Source organism: Taudactylus pleione, unplaced genomic scaffold (genome assembly GCF_031769625.1).
Source record: "Taudactylus pleione unplaced genomic scaffold, aTauple2 ptg000040l, whole genome shotgun sequence".
Lineage (NCBI taxonomy): Eukaryota > Metazoa > Chordata > Amphibia > Anura > Myobatrachidae > Taudactylus > Taudactylus pleione.
Window position 1 is genome coordinate 8,921,212 of NW_028284442.1, and position 18,960 is coordinate 8,940,171.

Below are 18,960 nucleotides of genomic sequence, written 5' to 3' on the forward strand. Positions count from 1 at the left end.
CCTGAAGAGTCTAGCAATATCCCTGATTGCACCTTTAAACCCACTATGTAGCCGCTTTGTATGTGTGTGTGTATATATATATATATATATATTTTTTTTTTTTCATTTATATGGCACAACAAGTGTTCTGCAGCTCCTTACAAAGTCCATAAACAAATAAGTAACCAGCGACTTACAATACAATGCAGGACACTGACATGGATAATGAACGTAGCTATATATTAGCGACCTTTACACCCACATAAGCACCCAAGTGTTAGTTGCCCTAGTGGGGAGTAAGAGATAAATGAAAATACAGTAGGGAAAAGCACAGGAGGGTAGTGGGCCTGCCCGAAAGAGCTTACATTCTAAACGGGAGAGGCAGACAAACAGGGGTGACAGATTGGGTAGACGGAGAGAAAGGAAGGTGTAGCAGCAAGTTAGGATGAGAGCTGGAAGGCTTTAATGAAGTAGTGGGTCTTAAGAGCTTGTTTAAATGAGTGTAGAGAGGTGCAGAGTCTGATGGGGAGAGGGAGGGCGTTCCAAAGGTGGGGAGCAGCAAGGGGAAAATCTTGGAGGCGGGAGTGGGAGAAAGTAATTGGCATGAAAGGCAGCGTGTATTAAGTGAACGAAGAGGGCGGACAGAAGAGTGAAGGGAGATGAGATCAGAGATGTAAATGGGAGAGGAATGGGTGAGGGCTTTGTAAGTGAGAACCTTGAATTGGATTCTGAAAGGGAAGGGGAGTCAGTGGAGGACTTGTAGGAGAGGGGAGGCAGATGTAGAGCATTTGGAGAGGAAAATGATCCATGCAGCAGCATTGAGGACAGAATGGAGAGGAGAGAGATGGGAATTGAGGAGGCCAGATAGGAGGAGGTTACAGTAGTCCAATCTGGAGATGACCAGTGAATGTATGAGTGTTTTGGTGGCATCCTGGGTGAGAAAGGGACTGATTTTGGAAATATTCTTGAGATGGCAACTACAGGACTGTGAGAGTTTCTGAATTTGTGGTTTGAGGGAAGAGTACAGGATGACTCCAAGACAATGCACTTTGGGACTAGATGAGATAGTTATGCCATCTATTGATTAAGAAATAGTGGGAAATTAGGTTATGTGGGAGGGTGGGAAGACTATCAGCTCAGTCCAAGAACAGAACCTTGGGGAACACCTACTGTAATAGGCTGTGAGGGGGAGGAGTCGTGAGAGGGAACAGAGACAGAACAGTCAGAGTTAGGAGGACAGCCAGGAGAGATCAGTGTCACGTAGACCAAGGGAGTGAAGGATATGCAGCAGGAAAGGGTGGTCCACAGTGTCAAAAGCAGCAGAGAGGTCAAGGAGAATTAGTAGGGAGTAGTGACCCTTTGGCAGAAAGGAGGTTATTGCTGACTTGTGAGGGCAGTTTCAGTGGAGTGGAGAGAATGGACGCCAGACTGAAAAGGGTCAAGGAAGGAGGGGGAGTAAAGAAATGTAGTGAGGCAGTTGTAAACAATACGCTCAAGGAGTTTGGAGGCAAAAAGGAGGAGAGAGATGGGTTGGTAGTTAGAGAGAATGTTAGGATCAAGGGTAGGTTTTTTAAGAATGGGGGAGACATGGGCATGCTTGAATGCAGAAGGGACAGTGCCAGAAGAGAGAGAGAGATTAAGTAGGTGGGAAAGATGGGAGCAGGCAGAAGGAGAGGTGTAATGGAGGAGGCAGGAGGGGATGGGGTTAAGGGGGGGAGGCGGAAGTGGGGGAGGATTGGATGAGGGCCATTACTTCCTCTCCAGGTACAGGGGAGAAGGATGTCAAAGTTTGTAAAGTGGGTGGGGAGGGGTGATGCGGGAAAGGAGGAGGTGGAGAGCTGGAGGACTGATTGGATATGATGTCCTGACATATGGAATCAATTTTAGATGTAAAAGTTAGTGGCAGAGAGCAAGGAGGGGAGACTAGGAAGGGGTGGGCAGAGGAGGGAGTTGAATGTGGAAAAGAGACGCTGGGGATTTGAGGACTGGGAGAAGATGAGATTCAAGAAATATGACTGTTTAGAAAGGGATAGGGCAGCATTGTAGGATGACCGCAGTAATTTGAAATGGAGAAAATCAGCCTGAGAGTGTGATTGGTTGAAAGAGAGAAGGTGATGGGGAATTAGAATAAGCAGATATATCACAACGGTGAGTGAATACCAAATCAAGCAAATGCCCACTCACATGGGAGGGTGAGGAGGTCCATTGAGAGAGGCCAAATGAAGAAGTGAGGAGTTTGGAGGCAGATGATTCTGTAGGTATATCAATTGGAATATTGAAGTCACCTAGGATAATAGAGAGAAGGTCTGAGGAGAGAGATTGAGTGAGCCAGGAAGCAAAGTTGTCAAGGAACTTGGAGGGAGGGCCAGGAGGACGGTAAATGACAGCTACTCGGAGGTGTACTGGTTGGAAGAGGTGTATAGCATGAACTTCAAATGTGGAGAATCTAGGGATTGTTCTGAGGGTATGAGTAACCAGGGGATAGAAGGAACCAAACACCACCCCCATGGCGACCTCCAGGCTGGGTGTTGTGGGAAAAGGTGAGGCCCCCATAGGAGAGAGCTGCAGGAGAAGTGGTGTCAGAGGGTAAAATCCTTGTTTCAGTAATGGCCAGGAGATTCAGGGAGTTGGAGATGAAAAGGTCATATGTGGGGGCCAGTTTGTTACAGACTGATTTGGCATTCCAGAGGGCACAGGATAGAGTGACAGGAGAAATATGAATGAGATCATCAGGGTTGCTATAGCGTGGAGATGAGATAACTTTGGGAGTTCGAGATGAACAGAGTGTAGAGATCTTGCAGGCTTGTGGGCTAGGAGCGGAACCAGTAGGAGGTGGGCAGGGAGGGAGATTAAGGAGAAGTGGATGGAGGTGGGGTGAAGTGAGGGAGGAGAGATTAGCAGTGGGGTAGTCAGATCTTGGGGGGGTACTAAAGGAAGAAAAAGGATTAATGGGAGAAGAGGGGGAGGAAGGCAGAGAGAGAAGGGGAGATATGAGGAGGTGGAGGAGACCAGGGGAAAAGAATAGAGGTGGAATCAGGGGGCAGAAAAAAAATATTAGGTAGAAACTGAGTCAAGTGAGGAGTTAAAGACAACATGGTCATGGTAAGGATGAGGTAACTAGGGGAAGTAAACTTTGAAAGAATGAATGAAGAAAGAATATAAGAGAACGTGCAGATTTCCAGAAATGTAAGTAAAAGTACAACGTGAAAAAAAAAGTCAGCACAACAAAATATTTTTGAGTATAGTAAAAGTGGAGATTAGATGGGAGCAGAAATTGAATATTAGAGTAGAGAGTGGTAGTAGCTAGATGATATAAGACATTATTAGAGAGGGAAACTGAAATTACAGTATTCATTAAGATTATCTGTTAAGCACAGAGGCTGCACAAATAGTAACAAATGAGGCACAAAGTTTTTGTAGCAACCAGAGTCCAGTGATGAAAGTCCTGGTTAAGCAGTCAGCAAGATCTTGTAGCAGTGAGACTGTGGAATCACCTTTGTTGAAGTTATTTAGTCCAAATCTAGAATTGGTTGTTTAAAGAGTAGATAGGTTGTTTCCCTTCCGTTAAATGCCAGTAAAATGCCAGTATTAATATTAAAATGCCTACAACCCCAGCACCCTCCCACTAATATGGCTAGCAATAAAATTAGTTAAGCAAATAAACACATACCATTAGGCTAATATCAGGGCCTATGAGCTAACTAATAAAAAAAAACCAAAAAAAAACATCAGACTACTATACAATGCAGTGATATGCTATTAACATTGCCAATAAGTAAAATGCTGAAACTTGTAGTTCGTTACCTAAAGTTATTAGGCTGGGCAATATAAATTCAGTGCAGGAAAATGCTGAGACTTGTAGTCCGTTATCTAAAGTGTATATGTATATATATATATATATATATATATATATATGTATATATTTATTAGCCAAACTCCGGCACTCCTTAATCCAATAGATAATGCCTTGCTCTGGTGCCCTCTTAGAGGGTTGGTGACTCCACAATACCACAATGTATGAAGAGAGGCGGTACTCAGAGTCTTCGCAATCAATAGGTGAACTCCATTCCAGGGGAGTTTAATGTGTCAACATTTCGGGGACTGAATCCCCTTGATTTTGTCCTGAGGAAGGTGATTCAGTCCCCGAAACGTTAACACATTTAAACTACTCTGGAATAGGGTTCACCTATTGATTGCGAAGACTCCGAGTGCCGCCTCTCTTCATACATTATTATACTGTATGTATGTATGTATGTGTGTGTGTGTGTGTGTATGTGTATATATATATATATATATATATATATATAACACACAAAATTCCACAAAAGAACCAGCAGCTCCCTTCAGTGAGTCCTCTGTTAGTAGGACTAGTTAAAAATAATGTGAAAAATAGTTACTGTTGGGGCACTTCAATCTTAATGTACTTAAATAAATCAAAATTAATACTTGCATTTCTTTTACAAGAAGGTAGTCATCTCCAAAGGCTTAAATGTTCCAATCTCCTTCTTTTAAAAAGGCAGTGACACAACTGTTCCTGTTCGTTTCCAAGAATGGCCAAATTAATCCATAATATGCGAATGAGCTTGTCTTAAATCCTCCTCGAGGCTCTATGGGCGATACCCTCGTACCAAAAGATACCCAGAAATTAGGCCCAAGGCCAACATTAATAACTTAAAAATATATTAGAATATATTTCTTTAATTAAAATATAACAATAATGCAATGTTACAGACGGACAAAATTCTTAAATAGATATCAAAGATAATGCCACTTAATGGGGAATTTTTCACCTTGTCTGTCAATTGGATTACCTTGGCCTCAGTTATTCAGAGACCAAGTGTGCCGGTTCTCCTGTCTGCAACCATTCATCTCTGTAAGTGAAAACAGGTTCCTTCATCTTTAACCACAGACCCCCTTTTAGAGCAAAATGCCAGATCACATTAGGGATTTTGAATGAGGGTCCAACCCGGCTGAGACCCCTTTCAGAAAGGTGGCTTATTCTCGGATCGTCCACGTAAGTGAAGTGCCGGCGCTTGGAGATGAGATCATCTCCAAGCGCCGGCTCTTCGTATATGGGTCGTGGATAGGATGCCCTTAATCACCTTTGTGTTTTTTTTCATTTTCATAGCGAAACTAAATTATTTTTTTTTAGATTTTAATTTTCTTGTTTACTGACCAAAAATTACCCTGAAATCACCCTTTTCTTCTTCTTTTTTTTGTTTTCTTTTTATTATTATTATTCGTATGAAACTATACACAGCAAAGTTTTTATTTTTAAATTTCTTTTATTTTTTGGGGGGACAGGCTGAATTTCCCCTTTTTTTAAAAAAAATTCTTGTGGGTATTATATAGAAAAAAAAATTAGTGCCCTTTTTTTTTTAAATTGTGTACTGTGGTATTGGGAGTGAACATTCTCATGGTAATGCAAAAATTGGGTGCAATATGCATGATTTTTGCCGCAAAAATCATTCTCTCAATTGGATATGACCCTAAGACTGAATATTGTCAGTTAATGTTTCATGCATTCTGCGATCTGATTAACACCTAGTTTATAACACTGAAGCCTACAACACAAATATAAGAGAAGTGCTCAATACAGGCAGGGCCGCCAAGAGCCATGGCGGGCCCTGGTAATAGGGGGCGTGGCCATGACCCCTTGCCGAAAAATAAATAAAGATTTGCAGCGCCGCAAAGCGCCGGGGAGGGGGCGCTCTGAGTCCCCCTCAGCCCGGCGCAAAGCCAGGGGGGACGTGATCAGTGTGCTCGCTCCCCCGCACAGGCATAGGGGACTGCTGTGGCTGCTGCTCAGCAGCCACGAGCAGTCTCCAACTGCAGCTCAGCACATGCTGTGTGCTGGGCTGCTGTGATGGAGGGGGGGGCGGCGTCTGACCCAGGCCCCCGCCGGGCCCCTCAGGAAGCCCGGGCCCGGGTAATCTGTACCCGCTCCCCCCCCTCTCGGCACCCCTGAATACAGGAGGTGTGTCAGTAGCAATGAGATATAAGTTCAGCAATAATACACACACACTACAGATTTGAACACTCTGCAGCTGCCTTTATAGACTGCTGGAAGCTTGCAGACAGAGACAGGTAGTGCATGTTGGTATTAGCAGACTGTAATTGGTACTACATGTTATATATGCAGGCTGCAACTGGAACTATATGTTTATATATACAGACTAGTTGATACTGCACGTGGGTATATATGCAGACTGCAACTGGAAGCGTATGTTGATATGAATATGTTGTTTGTATATGCAGACTGCAACTAGGGATGCAGGCTGAAGCGGAGGAGTCAATGCCATCACTAGGGGGGTGCAGACTGCACCAGGGTGTCACCCTTCAAAGGGGGTGACACCGAAATGCAGGCTCCTCAGTGAACTGGATATTGTCTTGCTGTAATGTTATTGTGCTGCCCCTGGCTCCCGGTCACTGAGGAGGAGCCAGCTGTGTAAAGAGTCTCTGGGAGTAGCCCGGCATCTCCAGGAGTGCTGGTCATGCCTCTGCAGTGATGAAACCAGGGGGACAGAAGTGTCACTAAGTCGCGCTCTCCTGGTGATGCCACACCCCCTCTTTGGCAGGAAGCAACAGGAAACAAGCAGCACTCTGCAGGTAACTGGAGAGCACAGGAGCACTTACAGAGGAAACAAGAGTGAGAAGACAGCTGCTTATATATATATATATATATATATATATATATATTTGACATTGGGATTAAGCACCAAATAACTACACTATGGGGTTTATGTTCTAAGCGATTGCTTGCAAAACGCCACCACTTCCGGGCATGTTTCAGCTCAAATTTTAAAATGACAATGCTTATATTTGCAAAACATTGGGTTACCACTGAGTAAATAAGACCCATGACTTTTCTTCAGAATTTCAGAGGGCTATTAAAATACCTCTTTATTGGGCATCAGTTTTACAAGTTTACATGGACTAAATTTACATTTTTTCAAAGTATAATGCTCATTTTACCACTACTCTAAACTTTTTATTACTTTTGTTTTGTTTTTTAGCACTTAATAACATAAATTGAATTAAATATAACAGTTTCTATGCTGAGTATTAGGTTTAGTTTATTTTTTACCTTTTTTATTTAACCAAGCAAGACATTGTTGTTTCAACTTAAAACACTACATTATGAAACATTTAAAATGTATTCTAAATAGTGATTGTACCAGGGCAATACATTAAACAGAGGCTTAGGCGCATGTTAACACATCTCGGGTTTAGTGCTACAGCTGGTCTGAATTATTACCAGATACTTTGAAGCCCTTTATACAATTATCTGCACATAAATTTTGCTGTAGACAACTATATGCCCAATCAGACTTGAGCTACGAAAAGCACACTTTAAAAAATGGAGTATATGATTATTTGAAGGCTCTATGGTCATGATTTTAATTAACTAAATGACCTGTAAAGATTAAGTACTATATTTTCTTTTTTTCAAAATTATGAAATCATATAAAATATATTCCAACACTTTGAAAAAAAGAGTACATTTTAGTTTAAATTATATAAATGCTTCATCACATAGGCTTCCAGGTTCTGCTTTACGTGTTGACCCATAATCTACATGGAAATGTACCAAAAAGACATTAATGGTTGTGCTTACTTTCTGTAGGGTCATAATTAAATGTTACGTAGTAGCCTATGCCATAGAGAGAAGCTAGAAAGGGGAATGCTAAACATTCTTTATTAATCTATGTAACTATTAAAATTATTTGCACCAAAAACATATTACTATAGGGTATAACCACCATATTTGGGTTATAGCGCAATGAGGTCAGAAGCAAAGCAAAGGGAGAGTCTGGTAAAAAAATGGCTCAGTCTGGATAAGCCAGATGCCACTTATATAGGAAAATATCGGGATGTTTCCTTTAGTAAATAACCTTAGAATTTTTGTTAAATAATATAAATATTTTAGACCAACCTTGCCATCTCACACAGAAAACCAGGTTCACTTTTGGAATCTAGATTGACAAATTCCTGTGGATTATTTTGACAGACGCTAATGTAACACCTTAATGAAACTGAAACTGTTTATATAACTTTTTTTGTTTTCTATTTAAAATATAATAAAGATTGTTTAATAATTGAAACAAAATTTTGTTCTTAAAAGAAGCTATTGAACACTTTAATGTGTTTCTTATAGAGCAGCATTTAACATTTTTGATGCCACAGGTTTGTAAAACGATCCCTGCCAACACCAGGCCATTGATATTAGCCCATATGCAGAGTTGCACATGTGAAAGTAGCCACAATTACTATCAGTGCACATTTGAACAATCCTGTGCCCTGGTGCAAGAGATCTGTCCAAAAACAGCCAGATCTTTATGTATGCTAAATTCTGCATAGCCTGCATTTCCGTTTGCACATCCACAGACCACATCGCCTACATGCAAATGCCCCAATGCAGCCTGGTTATACCCATTAAGCCACAACTAGAGAGGTAAATGAGTTGCATATGACTCAATCTCCTGTATTTGCTCATAGTTGCATCAGCTCAGCCATGTAGGATGTGCAGTGTTAAAAGTAGCAAGATCCTTTCACAAAACGGAGTTGCATGCCACTTTAAATCAGCAACTAAATCTCAAGCATGTATACCAGGAATGGGGAACCTCATGCCCGGGGGCCGTATAAGGCCACTGGAATCATTTGGTCTAGCCCTCAAAGCACTTTTCTGCTAGCCTCATCTAGCTAGCAGGGTGCCCAGAATGGCACACTGCAGCCAGAATCTATGCAGCAGTGCCGCCTGGAGCGTCCTTAGGAACGTTTTAGATGGTCACACCGCTGCCCTCAGCTCCCCGAAGCATCCTCAGGATGCGCCGGGCATTGCTGTAATCACTGGCGATTGTGGCTCCATCCCTGTGTGAAGTCACATGGAGGGGGTGTGGCCTGCACCGTGCCCTCAAATGTTATATGTATCAAAATGGCCCTCGGCAGAAAAAAGGTTCCCCACCCCTGCTGTATACAATGTAAATCTTCTTCTTTAATGACTAGTTCAGGCTTTCATTTAGTTTCATGGTAGGATCTAAAGCATCCTGCGAATCTGCCATACCACCACATCCAAAAGGTTCTATTTTGTATTGAAGTCTGGTGACTCTGGAGTATACAGACGTCGTTGTCTTATTTGTGGGACCAGTTTAAGGGTATAATTTTGCTTTGTGATAGGACACATTATCCAGCTGTAAGTAGCCATTAGAAGATCAGTAGAGTGACCACAAAGGGTTGCAAAAGGCCAGCAACAATATTCAGGTAGGTTGTGGCATTCACAAAATGTTCAGTTGATATTAAGGGGCCAAATTCCCCCAGCATTATAACACCAGCCTAAACTCTTGACACAAGGCAGAATGGATCCATAAATTGATGTGGCTTACGCCAGATTCTGTCTCTACCACCAGCATGTGGCAGCAGAAGTCTAGCTATTTTTTAGAGCAGGCAATTTTTCTCCAATAATGAAATGTCCTATTTTGGTGAGTCCATTCTTAGCTGACATAAGTGGAACTTGGGGGTAAATTTACTACAGGTAGATTTAGATTAAAAATAGATCAAATGTGAGATTTGGACCCTGAAACATTACAGGAGAATAGTATTTTCTAAAATACTGAAACCACCCGTCTGACACCAACATCCACAGTCAAAATCACTTATTACACATTTGTTGCTCATCTGCAGAGATCAGTGAATAGTGCACTATGCTTTACTGTAGGAGGCATGCTCTCCAGAGCGCTATCCGCATGGTGCTCTGGGGTGCTAAATTGACAGTGACTGTGGAGGAGAATGGATCTTACAATATAGGGGAACAGAGCAGGATAGCGAACACATCAGGTGGTTAAAGGACGCTTGTTACTTCTCATCATATATACAGTATGCACGCGTGGACACACAGACACATTCTGCAGTTGTCAATTCCCCAGTTAATATAGGGAAACCTGGCACCAGTAGTTATCCAAACAGTAATAAGGTTCATTCTCCTTATTTTCAGCAAACCCTGTAATTAGCAGGAAATTGCTGAAACACTATTTTAAGTGTGATATTAATTATTAATGTTAACTGTTCTTTAGCATTTGTTATAAGAATGGCATGAGCATTTAGGTAGCAGGTGGAGTAATTGGTTTCTAAGTGACTGGTAATGAGGGAGCCGGACTGTACATGTAATGTGGTAATCACTGGATGTCTTCAGAAGCTAAGTATACTAATGACAAATGTTACTTTTAGTAGGGACTCAGTAGATGGATGAATGGAATATTCCACCAGCTCAAAACAACATTTTACTTATTTGTGGGAAATATTGAGTAATAACCTAATACTAATGTTGCCTTTTATTAGTTTTAAAAATAGAACAATGGTGCTTATGGGTCATCACAAAGCAAATGTTCACACCACGGTACATCCTAGATTTATCAGAACAGTTATGAAATTGGATATAGTTTTGAGACTTGTGTGTGTTACACTTACATTATGTGATAGTTTCTGCTACTTGCCAGAGGGGTTAGGAACCCCAGAAACAATTGCAGAATTTGCAATGTAGCAGTCAGTGCTGGATAGTAGATCTAATGTAAATATGGGTCATTTCTAGTTTTAAATTGTGATTATGCATCTAGCAAAGGTGTTCCTGCTTTTATTATATATTGTTTTTTTTTTCCTTTAAGGTTGAGCAACCTGGTAAGATTTTTTTATTCTATGACCAAATGATCTCTGAAACCTTTTACTTGAAAATATAGTAACTTTATTTAATAAAAAAAAAATGTACAGCAATATATAAATGGTATTTTATTACACTACCACTTACGCTGATCTGGTGTTCTGCAGTCACCCAATTACGGCACTACAGAGTGCCAGTGTCTATTTTATAATGACATCATGTCTATTTTTTAAGTTCTTATTAAAGTCTATGAAACAGACCAAGCTCCTGCTTTTTAGTGTAGAATATATATTAAATATTTTATGCCTGTTCCCTGATGCATTTTTCCTAGTAACTGATACTATTGATATAGATGTTTTATTGGAACAAATATCCATGTGTTGAAAATATTTACACAACATTATAGGCATCCCCATGTCACAGCTGTCTGCAGGGATAGAAGCCAGTATAAGAGTTTGTCTATACAGAGAATATTAAAAGTATACAGCCATATTAAAAACAAAATTGCAGCTCTGTATGTGTTCTAGCCAGAAATCGAGATAAATAATGTCAGACCTTTTTCCACCCTTTGAGATCTTGAAATCAGTTTGATTTGAATTTCACATAACTTGGTAACCTGCTTCATCATATATAGATGTGATATGAAATAGAGTACAAATAGCTACTTTAGACTCTATAGTAGATTTACTAAAGCTTCTAAAATAGACAAGTGGTGTTGTTTCCCATAGCAACCAATCAGTTTCTAGCTGTCATTTCTCTATTGCATTCTAGAAAATCCTAGTCAGAATCTGATTGGATGCTATGGGCAACATCTTTACGTTTCTGTTTTAGAAGCTATAGTAAATCTACCCATATTAATGTTCTAAAATATACACTAGCAAGATAGGTGTACTCTACAAGTATTCATATCTTGATGTTAGCACTGTGAAGGATTACTCTGCACTAAACTATATTAGAATAGTGCTCAACTGTGGCTCTGGACCCAAAGTGATATTGCAGACAGGGCTGCCATCAGAAATTCTGGGGCCCGGTAATAACAAAATAGGCAGGGCCCCGCCCCCCCTGGGTATAGGTCGGAGTTGTGGATAACGTGGGTGAAGCTATATCAGGGGTACTGCCTAAATTGGTGCGTAAACCAGGGATGGCTAGGCATGGTGGTGGGGATGGCACAGGGCAGGGAAGACTGGACAAGGGGGGACACTGCGCTGGGAATGGTAGGCTGGGGTAGCAAAGGGCAGGGAAGGTTGGTTGGACTAGGGGGCAAAGGGCAGTAGGGGAGGGGCATAGAAGACAGGCAGGCTGGACATGGGGGGGGGGCGCAGGGAAGGCTGGCTGGACTGGGACAGGGAAGACTGGCTGGCTGGACTATGAGGGGGTGCAGGGAAGACTGGCTGGACTGAGGAAGGGGCACGGCAGGGAAGGCAGACAGGCTGGAGTGGGGGGTGTAGGGAAGGCTGGCTGGACTGGGGGGGGCAGGGAAGGCAGGCTGGCTGGACTGGGGGGGGGCGTAGGGAAGGCTGGCTGGACTAGGTGGGGGCATGGAAGGTAGGCTGGCTGAACTGGGGGGAACAGTGCAGGGAAGGCTGGCTGGACAAGAGAGAGGGGGGCACAGGACAGGATCAGCATACCTGCATATCTGTTCTTTTGTCCAGAGAGAAGGGGGCCCGGCTGGCAGCGTCTATGAATGCATCGGGTGGCAGCAGGTAGGGAGAAAGATCATCAGCGCTGTGACATATCAACCATGGACTGGAGCCGGGAGCGAGCTGTGATTATCTCGCGGAACGGCAGCCAATCAGGAGCAGTAGCTCCTGATCAGCCAGTCGGGAGCGGTCGCTCCTGATTGGCTGATCAGGAGCTGCTGTTCCTGATTGGCTGCCATTCCATGAGCCAATCACAGCTCTTGGGACAGCAGCCAATCAGGAGCGGCCGCTCCTGATTGGCTGATCAGGAGCTGCTGCCCCTTATTGGCTGCCGTTCCGCGAGCTGTCTCGCGGCCAGCTCCAGTCCATAGTTGATATATCACAGCGCTGATGAGATGATCTTTCTCCCTGCTTGCCGCCGCCTGGTGCATATCTCGTCGCTCTCTGCCGGGCCCCCTCTTCTCCGGGCCCGGTACAAGAGTTCCTGCAGGCCCCCCCCTGATGGCGGCCCTGATTGCAGAGATGATTTTATTTAGGTTTTCCGGATTGTCATAATGTCTTGTACTCTCTATGGTGAATTACCTCTTTTTTGTTTCTGACAAATATTGCAATGGCTATTGAAAATGGTTACGCAGTACTGCTTAACTACAAACATGGAGTCAAAGGGAAATATATTCTTCACAATGGGGCATAGAAACATGGCAGAGAAAGAAAGATTATGTAAGGCTTACATACATAATTTATTATAAGATAGCTAATTTACTTTACATTGTTAGTATAACCTTGGGAGAGTGAGATATTTTTTGTTTTTGTTCTTTTTAATGCTGTTCACAATTTAAATATAACTCTCTACATTGTTGTGTCCCTATTTGCTGGAAAGGAAGAGGAAAACACTCAAAACACTGTAGAACATATGCTACATTCAGCCAAATGGGACATGATACACTAGATGTCCAACTATTTTAACTTAACTTCTATTCCTTACATATTTGTTGACATAATGGTAAAGATTCCCCTGCTGAAATGAGTTTTCAATATAAGAAATGCAGGGGAACCATTGATACAGTAGGTAGCAAAATAAATTTGTCACTGGTTTATATCTAATGCACACCATTACAGCCCACATCTCCTATACATTTCTTATTCTTTGCCCTTTGAAATTGTGGCTTTAGTCTCGGTCATAAATGTAACTGTTCCCTACAAGGGACTGTTTGATCTCTTGTTATGTTAAAAATTAAGTATGAAAAGAGATTTTTCACCCCCGTACCAAAACTAATTTAGTTTTTCATGTTCGTTCACCATAACAAAAATTATAATTCCTTTTGTTAGAAGGTTCCCTTGGTCCTGTCAACTGAGACTCTCAGCTGTGGCAACACCTGCTAAAACAAGATTACAGTCTGATAATGGATTTTATTTTAAGGCTGTAGAATATAGAATTAAAGTTAGTGGCCACTATGTTTGACAATGGCTTTTTATAGTAATCCGCTGAAAGATACATTAACACTCACCTAAAGGAAACCTGACAACTTATGGTGCGTACACATAGTGATTTAAAAGAATGATTTTAACGATAATGATATCGTTAGTGTTATCTTTCAAATCGTTCTTTTAAATGGTTCCTACCAACTTACCATCGACCAGCACTGCGTGGCCACATATGGACAATAGCGATATCGTCCATCGGCCGTGCATGCCGGTGAACTATTTTGAGCAAGTTTCTATAGGGACCAGCAATCGATGATCGCAGAACGCTATAGTCGGCGGTAAGTTGGTGGTGTGCTGGATGATCGATATTAGTCATCCAGCATACCAGGGATGGTGCATAACAATCTGCCAGTGATATCGTATTGCTGGCAGATTGCTACGTGTGTACGTACCAAAAGTCACAATATTCACTGTACTATAAGCATTCTAAAATAATATATAAAGGTGATTGTATTAGTATATATCACATTTTACCTCAGTGGTACTCCATTTCCACTGGAATTCAAAGTGTCAATGTGATTGTGTTCTGGAACCCCAACAGAGGCCATACCTAACATAGGGGTCTATTTACTAAGCAGTGTTAGGAGACAGAGTGAAAAGTGATAAGGTGGCAGCCAATCAGCTTCCAACTGTCATCTCACAGGCTGTGTTTGAAAAATGGCAGTTGGGAGCTGATTGGTTGGACCTTATCACTTTTCACTCTGTCTCCTAACACTGCTTAGTAAATAAACCCCATAATCCATTGCGCTTCTGACAATTGGGAAACCTAAACAAAGGTATGTTACTAGGGCTATGCGACCACTGCCGCCAACCGGGACGCTGACCTGATGGAACCTGTATTCTGTCACAATTGGTATCTGAGAGTTACCTGACTCAGGTGTTGAACTGGATTCAGCAGAGACTGACTTGACTGAATCCATGGATGAGGTAAATAGCTCTATTTGCATCAGAATTGTATGGCAGTGAGAACTGCCTTTGATGATAAATGACAGGAACAGGAAACTTGTAATGTTGGGGTGGAACCGGTCTGGGACCGGCAGGAAGGCTAGCTGAACTGGACGGGGTACCAGTAGATGGGCTTGCAGAATTGGACTGAGAACCAGTAGATAACTTAGAGGAACTGTATGGAGAATGGTGGTAGCATGGGAGCTACTTGGTCCGGATGGGAAGCCGTATGGAGAAGGGTGGTAGCACGGGGAGCTACTTGGTGCGGCTGGGAAGCCGTATGGAGAATGGTGGTAGCATGGGAGCTACTTGGTGCGGCTGGGAAGCCGTAAAGAGAATTATTCACTGGAAGGTAGAAAATGCTCTGGGAGCACAGTGTGGAGGCTCTATTTAGGCAAACTAAAGGACTTGCTGAATTTGACTGTGAAGCAGTAGGATTTCCGGATGCACCAGGTATAGCTATTTGCAGGATTGATGAATCAACTGATCTGGGAACCAGCAGGAGTTCCAGATGTGCCTGGTATTGCTGTTAGCAGGATTACTAGATGAACTGATCTGGGAACCAGCAGGATTTCTGGATACACCAGGTATAGCTGTTAGCAGAATTATTGGTCTGGGAACCAGCAGGATTTCCAGATGTGCCAGGTATTGCTGCCAGCAGGAGCCTGGGAAACACTTGTACACAGGGAGATAGAAATAGCACAATCTGTATACCATGGGAAGTAACGAGATGTTCAGGCCCAGAATGCTATCAGATGAGGATGTTTATACCCTGGGTCTGGCAGGCATTGGTTGATACGGTCAGGTGGTCTGGCAGTAGCACTCTGAGTGGTGGAAGGCACAACATGCAGAAGGAGCAAACATATGCATTACTGAGAGTCAGACTACACCTGCAATTCCAATCAAGACTAGCAGTGTTCACAGACAGAGGAGGACCCAGGTGAATAATCAATGTGGAAAGGAGAGCACAGTCCAAATGCATACACAGAAGTGTTTCAGCCAGCATGATAAGGACAGATCTCCCAGATGATTTAAACATACAGATCCACGAAACAGTTGACAAGGGTAAGTTTCAAGGTAAAAGGTGAAATGAAAAACTAGCCAGGATTGTGACATATTCTGTTTGTGGAGTGCCTGGAATGTCTCTTTGCAACCTGGAGAGCTTCTTGCTCCCAGCCCCCCCCCTTCTATGACTAATTGACGTTACATATGCTGGGGGTGGGGGGCGCAGAAGTGCCCTGCTACGGCACTGACTAAAGAAGCAAATCTATAAGGAAATAGTTTGATACATGAAGTTTAGTGTCACTTATTGTATATTGGTGTCACCAGTTAACATTGATAAAAAGTAGTTAGTGAATTTGCGTGATGCAGTCAGGTCAGCGGACTGCTGTACTCAAAATAGATTGTAGGGGTGAATCTAATTAGAAGAGCAATGAGGAACGAATTGCAATTGTCAATACAAGACATTGTGAGTGCATTTATTAAAGATTTTGCAGTACTTTTTGTGAGATGTGTGTATTCTGGAAATATTTTTTAGATGTATGTAACCAGATTTGAATACAGATTGATAGTGGTGAAAAAAGGTCAGTCCTGGGTTAAGAATAACACCTATGGGTATATTTATGAAAGTGTAAGTTTTTAGAAGTGGAAATGTTGCCCGTAGCAACCAATTAGATTCTACCTATTATATTCTAGAAGGTGCTAGATCAGTGATTCCCAACCTCGGTCCTCAAGGCACACTAACATTCCTGGTTTTAGTGATATCCATGGTTGAGCACAGATGGTTAAATCAAAATAACTACCTGTGCTCCAGTATGATTATTCTTAAAACCTGGACTGTTAGTGTGCCTTGAAGACTATGGTTGGGAACCCCTGTGCTAGATAAATGTCAATTATAATCTGATTGGTTGCTATGGGCAACATCTCCACTTCTAAAAACCCGCACTTTAGTAAACATACCCCCTAGTCTGCTAGCTTAATGGCAAGACTTTAACAAGGGTGGTAATTATGGTTCCTTTGCCCAAGCTGCAAGGCTGAGTGGTCTGCACATCCTTGGTACCTGAAGAGGCTTGCAAGTATTACCTTCACTGGTAATACTTCATACCCCACCTTTAAGGTTCAGCTCGAGAGGTAGGTTTTAGTTTTGTGTTGTCCAAAGATGTAGAGATGTCAGGTAGGCAACTTCTGTTAACTGGTATTAATATTGACCCCAGTTTTAAAGTTTGAGGTGGCATCACAGGCCAACACAGATAGCAGACATATTTGTTTACTATTTACAAAGAGATAGTTCTGTCATCCAAAGGAGCTTAGTTTTAAAAGTGAAATGGTAAAATAGGGTAAGTAAAAAGATGCCTACTGCCAGCTTCTCTGCTCCACTGCTGAGTTCAAAGTCACAGCATCTGATCAACTAAGGTTACTCAGGATGTCCGACAAAATCAAGCTGTGTCCAAGGACCCAGTCACTGGCTTCTGCACACCTAGGAAAGGGGGTAAACACCAGGGCCGTAGCTAGGGTAGTGCGGCCGATGTCATCGCACAGGGCACCACAGGTCAGGGGGCGCTGTTTGGGCCTGTCAAATTTCTGTTTATTATCATTCTTGCTTGTAGTTTCCTCTTATTTCATCCCCAGCATCTCCTGGCCTCTCTTTTCTATTCCCTGGCCCTTCCCCATGAAGCCATTGCCCTTTTTTGGGTGCATTATGTCTCTTTGAAAAATGAGGGGGGTGCCAATGCTCTTTCTGGCACAGGGCACCAAAAAGTCTAGTTACAGCTCTGGTGAACACCCTCTGTTTTCTGAAACGCTCCCTGTCGCCGCTCCCAAATGCCAGCAGCATGTCAGTCCTACTGCAGGTTTTTAGGCCACTGCGACCAACGTTGCAGGACCAGACCTGCACATGTGCAGTGTGGCTCCTGTGCATATCAGATTTACGTAAATCTCTGAATCAGGTTCTGAAAGAAAGCATAGGGGATGGATGCAGCAATATTAAAGTTAAAAGGCAGTGTAATAAGTTGGATGAAGCACAGGATAAACAGTGTCATGTTGTGTTTGTATAAGAGGAGAGTGTTCGACAGAATACAGGTCCACATTAATAACCATGATGTAAAGTGAGTAAAGACCTCCAGATTTGGCTGCAATTAAATCAACGACCACTTTATTAAGCACAGGTTTGGTTTAAACATAAAAGCAAGGTATAAATTCTAATTTGCAAAAAACAATAAGTGATGTGTTGGGCATCTATCTGTCCTACAACTGCACCTTACATGTTATACCAATAAACCTTTCCTCTTATTCTCTTCATTTGAGGTCCATTCTATTTGCTTCCTACTTTCTTTGTTCCCTTTGTGTTACTGTCCTCTACCAGCCCAGGCATATACCCACTTCCTTGATAACTTTGCTGCCTTCTTTTACTATGACCTTTTTCCCCTCATTTTCGGCGAGTTCAGCATCACCAGAGTGTTGACAACCTAGCTACTTCCTCCTTCCCCATCCCTGGATTTCATAATTATTTCTGTATTGTAGGCAAGGTTGACAACATAAATCTCAGGGCCAGGTACACTGTCTCTGGGTGCCCCACCTTCTCACCACCACCCCAGATCCCGCACATCCCTCCCTTGCATGTGTGATATGTGAAGCATGATCATGTTAACTGAAAGATATGCCAGCCTTTAAATAAAGTAAAAATACACTATGACTTACCACACTATCTCTGTCACTAATGATGCAGGCTGTAGTTCTCGTCTTGCAAGGTCTTCTTGATGACAGTTCTGTGGATACCTCAGGGGTAGGAGGGATGGTGTCTGCAGTCAGCCATTCTCAGTCCTCAGCCCCTCATCACCATCATCCGCCCAGGAGCCCTCCATCCCCCATCACCTTTTTCTGCCCCAACCCCTTCATCTTCCTCTGTCTATAGGTACCATCACCTTCATCTGCCCCCAGTCCCTGTCACCTGCCTTCAGCCCCCAGCCCCCTTCATCTTCTTCCATCCCCAGGCACCATCACATTCCTCTGCCCCTGGCCCCTGTCACCTTCCTCCGCTGCTTCACCTACTTCCGTCCCCAGCCCCTATTCCTTAGCCTCTATCCCATAACACCTCAACTCCTCACCACTGCTCCGGCAGCCTGCCTAAGACATGTGGTGACATGAGCTATGATGTTACGCTGCCGCTTTCTGACTTAAAGATCATGCCCGGCCCGGGCTGCAGCTGAGCCACCTGGAAGAGCCCAGCACTGCCTGGGCCAGGCTGCAAGGGAGCCGCAGCCC